We start from the raw sequence: 7,333 nt of genomic DNA on the forward strand, positions 1-7,333 counted from the left end.
GGGGTGGGGGTATGGGGTGGGGAGGTGGTACTAGCTCCTAATGTAATGCAATAGCTTTCCTGTAGGAAGATGGCCCACAATCAATAGAGCATGGACTTATGAGTTATGGTTCTGCACTTATCCATATATATTAATCCAGAGCTTCTAGGTGACAAATGGCACAAACTGCAAATGTCTAACCTCTGGGTACTCAACAGAATGTAGCTAATTTATCCCTATAAGGTCTATGGTTTGAGTATCTGCTAACAGGATCAGCAAACCAGCCATAGACTCACTCATCTTGATCTGGAAAATATAAGTTCCCTTCTATTTCATTGTGGTATTAAAGTACTGTATCCTCTAAATCAAAAGCCCCAAATGGTGGCCTACAGACGTATTTAGTTTAACCATCGCTGTGTTCAAAATCCACTTGAATTAATGTTAACATTTGAAATCTAGAGAGCTCACATAAAAATTCAGATTACTGGCGGCTCTTAAAATTTAAAAGCCCCAGCTATTCAGGGTTCATATTTCTGGGTAAAGGTGAAGAGAAACTTAATGGGGGCAGCTTCCATCTGTGGGGACATTTCTTTCTAATTCAGCAGTCTCCTACCCTGGGCTATTTACTCTTTTATGCTGCCTTCTTGACCCCCACAGGCATTTGAGGTTATGACCCCTACCCTAACCAAATAGTCTCAAGGCCAGGGTGTTGCCAGCAACTCTAAGAATCTTAAAACAGGCTATGTATAATAATTCTGGCCCCCTAAAGGGCCCTGCTGAATTGCCCAACCCTGTCTTTTGCCATGCCCTCTCTATGGGCTGGTTATTGGCATAACACAGAACTTCCCTAGCATAAAATGTGGCTGTATTCATCGAGAGAAATCTGGAACTTCCTTTATGCTCCAGGAACCTAATTCCCATTCTTTCTTCCCAAGAACTTGAGCAGAAAAATGCTGAGAGATACAGTTTAGCTTTTTCCAACTTGCAAAAAATTCAGTTGACAAGATCTACAAGTTTGGCTCTTTTTTTAAGCATCTATATTTTTTCCTATGAGTCAGTGTATTCAACAACGCTATTTAAAATTCAATAAATAAAGGCAAATGAAATTACAAAAATGGATTATCACTTTCATGGAAAACCAACTAAACAAATGTTTTGTTCAAAATGTCTTGTTCAAAATGTCAAGCATTAGAAGACTTTAATAAAATATTGAGAGTGAGCTCCCTAGAGAAGATGAGCAATTCAAAAATAGAACATATGAGAACAGTGCTAATTGATACGTCAGATATGAATGGCACTCCATGTCCTAATGAATGCAGAACTGTTATCTGATGAGATGACACGGTCATGTAATAGGAGTCTCTGGGGCATAGTAGACAGCTGCTGTGTAGGATCTGAAACTATGGATGTAAAAAATACTGGTCCACGGGAATCTGCAGAAAGATTAGTTCAATGCCACGTAGAACCATGCTATATAGGACTTACTACTGTAAAAGTTTCCCAGAGTTCTAATAACAATGGGTAGTCAGAACCTAGATTGTCTCAACCAAGATACAGCACTGCAAGGAGTCTGGCATTGCATAGCATCACATAGGCCCTTCTTGAAGGAACTGATTTATTCAGCCTCCCTTCTCTTGAATTATCAGTGGCTAATCTCATGACCTTATTTTAGAGTAACTGCTCAACTGTATACTCATTTGGTGCTTTATCCCCAAACTCTGATGAGGTTGTCCCATAAAGGCATTCATTCCATAGCTATTTTAGAAATCCCTATAGGAGTTTGTCACAAATTCAGATTCCAGGGCTTACTCCTGATTGACCCCAGTAGGTCCTAGTGGGGATTTTATATATTAACCAATGCCCTGGGGGGTTCTGATATATATGGTTGGAAAAACACAATTTCAGAAAGCTGATGTCAATGTTTCATGACTCCATCTCCAGCATCAATTTTAAAAACACTCTGATAAAATGTAAAACATAAAAATCCCAAATTCATGATAATATGAAACATCCCCATCATTATTGGAGGTTATATTACTCTGAAATTTGATAAATAAAGGAAAGGAAGTATTCGTCCTGCCTCCTCTGTTTGTTTTATGGGGTAACCAAAGTGTATGAGGGAAAGTCGCCCCTTATAAAAGTCAAGCTAATAAATGTAGAAGGAATGATTTTTAAATTTAATTACTATTTTACAGCTTCTAATGGAATAAAGGGTATAAGAAATGAACAAATGGAAGATAAAGACATTCAGTGAGAGTGATGGCTAATTTTATAATGGAGGAATCAGATTGACACCACCTAAACCCATTAATGAAACCTAGAAAAATTAGACAACTGTGCTATTAGGTGCTTTGTGATGTAATAGACCAGGAAGTATGAAGTTTTCTTGCCCCTAAAATTCCACCTGAATTTCAACAAGCCAGTTATTGGAAATAAATAAGATAGAAAAACAAGTTAAATGACGCTAAGAGAAAGCAAAAAGACAAATCCAGGATGTAGGTCATTTTATGGGGCAAATTACCCAATTTCTACAACCAGTGTTTGAGTAAAGGAGGAGGATTATTACAAAATAAAAGACTTAAAGACATTACCAAATGCTATGTGTGGATCTTGTTTGGATTCTAATGAAAGGAAAGCAACTGTAAAGAGATAGCTTTGGGACTATTGGGAAATCTGAATATGGACCTGGTATTAGATGATAATGAAAAAACGTTGTTAGGTGCAATAATGGCACATAGTTATGTTTTTAAATGTTTTTATCAATTAGAAATGCACACCCAATTTTTTACAGGTGAAATAACACAATGTCTGCAATTTCCTTGAAAATGAATGGACAAAGATAAAGGTAGGTGGTTAGATGAATGAGGCTGGGATGTGGAGCTTTACGACAGTCTTCTCTTTATTTGGGGGTATGCTTGAAATTTCACTTAATAAAAAGTTTTTTTAAATATACTTTTGCTGTAGGCACTCACCCTTTACAAGTCAGGCTAATAAGTTCAAGATGCTCTTAGAAGAGCATTTGAAAGTCAAATCTCAGTTTTCATATCCCGAAATTCATTTTCTTATCTAAAAGCCCAAAAAGGCATGGGTGGTTTTTTCCTCAACTACATTACCCTCTTCCGTGAGAGCTTAATGAGACATGCAGAGTAAATGGAACTCCATTTGCTGCTCTGGTTCTCTGACACCATTAAAAACCCCTTAAAAGCATCACTCATCTATTAAGTGAAAGAAAACTCTTGTCATTAAATTAAGGGAAAACAACTCTTTCTACTCAGGAGTTTTGGGTGCTGTAAAATACACTGGTTAGATAAAGAGAAAGATAATACAAAAGTGTCGAAGCAAAAATGGTTGTACTTTGTTGTGGCATATTTCTAGAGCAAAAGGATAGGTCTCTTAGAATACCTACAACTTACTTCGTTCTTGGTCACCTAAAAGAAAAGGGCTTCAGATTAAGAATTAAAATTTCCTGAATCCAAAAGTACTGTAATGCATTTATAAATTTTGAGGTCAATACTGTGCAGTAATTTAATTTAGAGGCTATATGGCTACTTCACTTGCTCCAGATTGGCTAAGTAACATCCATAACACAATTCTCTTGTCCATCATTCCTTCAAATGTCTATCTCCAACCTAGAAGCCAACAGCAAGGCTCTTAGGCCCCTTTCAGTAATTCTTTAAGTAATATTTCCAACTTTATTTTTAAAAAGTCTTAGTCAATGACCTCAGTTGCTTTCACGGCTTTCCTGTGAAATGTTAAGTGCCATTATTTAAGGACACAGAGTTTCTCAAAATGTGCTCTGGGAATGTTGGTGTGTTAAAAATACATATTCCTGGCATCTCTCACCCCCTCAAGTCTACTAAATAAAATTCTCCAGTGATGGGGCCTAAAATTCTGTACCTTTAGCAAGTGTGCCAGGTGGTTCTTGCACACCCTAAAGTTTGACAACCACATTTTCAAGAAAATGGGGTTTCTCTCAAGTCTATGAGAAACATAGAGGATTGAGAAACAAATTAAACAGCATCAGTAGTAAGCAATCAGCCAGCATGTGGGATACTCTACCGGACAACTGACATTGTTTCTCCAAAAAGTCAAAGGCATTCCACCAGCTGATAAATGGGGAAACAAAATTCAATATATCCAATCAATGAAATATTATTCAGCCATAAAAAGGAATGAAGTCCCCAGCACCTTATAACACTACTCTTGTTTGTTGGGCCTTGAAAACATATGCTAAGTTTAAAAAGCCAGACACAAAAGACCATATCCTGTGTAATTCCATTTACACAAAATGTCCAGGATAGGCAAATTTATGGAAACAGAAAGTAGATTAGTGGAGGCCCAAGGATGTGGGGAGCAGGGTGGAGGGTGTGGAGTAACTGTCGATGGGTCAGAATAGAAAAGCACTGGGTTCAAAGTTTCTCAGTCATTGTTAAAGAAAGAGAAAAACTGTTCCAATTCTTTCCTCAAACGCCATTTTAATTCTAAGAGGATGAAATTATTGTTAACTAAATATTCAATTGATACTTACTCTAAGCAACTAATTAATTTCACATCAAAATAAATTTGTACTTTGATGTGCTGGAGTTAACATTTTATTGTGGAGGATTTCCTATGGTGGTATATTGCTTCAGAACCTAAGTTTACTCTTATAATCTTATAACCTTATATAGAAAACACTTAATATAGAATCCTCGACCACAAAATTAACCCAAATTACCAAAGCTTTCTTACTAGAGTATAGCATCTGTTTTCAGTGACTAATTTTAGTATTACAGTAGTATGACCTATCTGCTTCATAATTAGAATCCAATTTTCTTCTTGCCACCTGCTAATTAGGACTTGGAAAATTTTTTGTTTTTATTGAACTTAATCATGCTAAATCATCTTGACTAAGAAATACTCTGGGCGGCAAAAATCTTGGACACATGAAAGCTTGAGAGGTTACAAACATTCTTTTTAGGTTATTGATATTGAGGAGGTTGGCTGTAGTACTCTCCTTATGAAGATCCATGGAGGAAATTTCTTTCAGGAATATTTGTATTTCTCTTGCATGTTTGATTTATTTCTCTTGCATGTCAGATTTTTTCACTGACTGCAGGCAACTCAGAAAAAATTTTGACCCTCTTCCAGCAAGCGTACAGAGCATAATGGACTACATTTTGTGTACTAGCCACAGACATTATCTTATTTCCCTTGCACTCCAATTTCCTCATTCTTTAAAAAAAAAACAAAAAAACAACTCATTGTAATATATTCTCGTAAACTACATTTAAATTCTTTTTGGACTAAAATAGGGTATAAACAATGAATAAATAAACAAGCGATACATTAATGAATAATCTCAAATAAGCAAGCATAAGAGCAAATACAAAAATATTACAAATATATTACAAGTTCTTTCTAAGTTCTTGATTAAATCCATTTCACTTTTAACAGGTACTAGTTCCTTCGTCCTTTGTATATAGATGTCTAGCTTCCTTCTGATATGAAGCAACTATGAACAAGCAGGGTTTTACCACACAAATAGAATGAAGGGGATAGGGCAAGACTGGAGGTTTATTTTTAAGACTTTCCTACATTGGGAAAAAAAAAAAAAGTAAGTCTGGATTAAAAGTAAGTCTGAGGGAGATATTGGGATTAGTGTGTTTCTATGCAAGACAGTAAAAAAGAGGACCATGTGATGTATATTCCATTCCAAAGAAGGTGGAGAAAAGCACTGTTCAACTGTCCCTAGACTACTTCCCAGAAGCTTTTCTTTTTTTTGTCTAGGGGCTTGGTGGCTGCTCAGAGAGTACAGGTGGTTGACTGGCCATGGGTATATTTTGAGTTTGTGGATCTCAGGGAACGTTTCTACAGGTTGACCCATCATTTCTGGTTCTCTGAAACCAATTTCATTTTGTATAGGAGAGATTCTTGCAGTTTAGAACCAAGCTTCTATACTATCCATACTCCCAGTTTGGCTGAGACCTTCCCAATTCTGGTAACTGGATCTATCTCTTAGTGGACCTATCGGGTCACTTATAGTCCTACCTTCTCTTATCAAGCTCTTCCTTCAGCCAAGAAGGAAGACATATTTGGAAGACTCTGAGATAAGAAAAATGAAGGAACAGCAAACTGGTATTCCCTCTGCTCTCTTAAGCCACTTTGCCATGATTTTAGGAATATCTGCAAGATAGCAGCTGTTTGCCAGGATTTATTGATAAATTTTATTCCATTTCTTCTCCCCGCCCAGATCATCACATCCTAAACTACACCCTACAGCAGGTCCTATCATCCCGTTAAAAAAGAAAAGAAAAGAAAAGAAAAAAACATTTGAACAGCTTTCCCTTTCTTAGCATAAAACACAAACTCTACCAGGGTCGCTTGCACGAGCAGGCCCCAAGCTACCCTCTTCTCAGACCACTCTACTCCTACATTAAGTTCCATTTCCACTTCTGGGTCCTTAAATGGGTCAAGTGCTTTCCAGTTCTGTCTCTGGGCTCTATCTACCAAAAGCTATTCTTGTTCCTGCAAACCCCCAAACCCACCGAGACGCCTATCTTGATCAATCAATAAAATGTAGGCCATTTGTTTCTCTTCCTGCCCCGCCCCACACACGTGGTGAGAGGTAGTGTAGTACATAGTGTTTTGATGGGCTATATCTTCAGACCGTGTGGGTTCAAATACCAGATTCATCATTTGCCAGCTGTTCTGTGACCTTGGAAAGTTACTTAACATGTTTCAGTTCCCCCACCTATAATGTGGGGATGATAAAAGATATTTTATAGATTATATTTGTTAACAGACGGTAAACTCTTAGAACAGTAATACGAGTTCTCGCTTTAGCATATATTCCAATTTTATTCCACTTACGTGTTTGCCAAGGTTTAGTCTGTTTGCTCAGTTTAAGTCTGTCACTGAGGTAAGGCTTATAGTGGCCCAGCCCTGGCTGATTACAGTCGACTTATCGACACAACGAATGAATAGAGAGCATGAAGAAGGGAGGCTGGTCGTTCCAGGTTTAGGAGGGGCTGTGGGGTGAGCTTGTTGAAAGGGACGTGTTCCGGCTTCTCCATACATTTCCGGTTTAGCAGGACAAATTCTAAACACATACTGGACTAGTGTAGTTGCAGAAAACTCTGAGTCGTGGCCCAGCTCTGGGGTAGCAGCTAGAGCCTACCCAGGAGAGGCAAGTGGCCTGAGAGAACCAGATCCACGAAGGCCAAGGATGGGGAGGCGCCAGGACTCCCAGAAGTTCCCAGAAGGCTGCAGCGCGTAGGCTTGACTCGTCCACACGCCACGGAAAGAGCCCGAAAAAGCCGCGGGCGCAGCGGAATCGCGGGCATCAACGGCCCCGCCCCGCCCCGGTCCGGAG

This window comes from Pteropus alecto, unplaced genomic scaffold, assembly GCF_000325575.1.
Source record: "Pteropus alecto unplaced genomic scaffold, ASM32557v1 scaffold57, whole genome shotgun sequence".
NCBI lineage: Eukaryota > Metazoa > Chordata > Mammalia > Chiroptera > Pteropodidae > Pteropus > Pteropus alecto.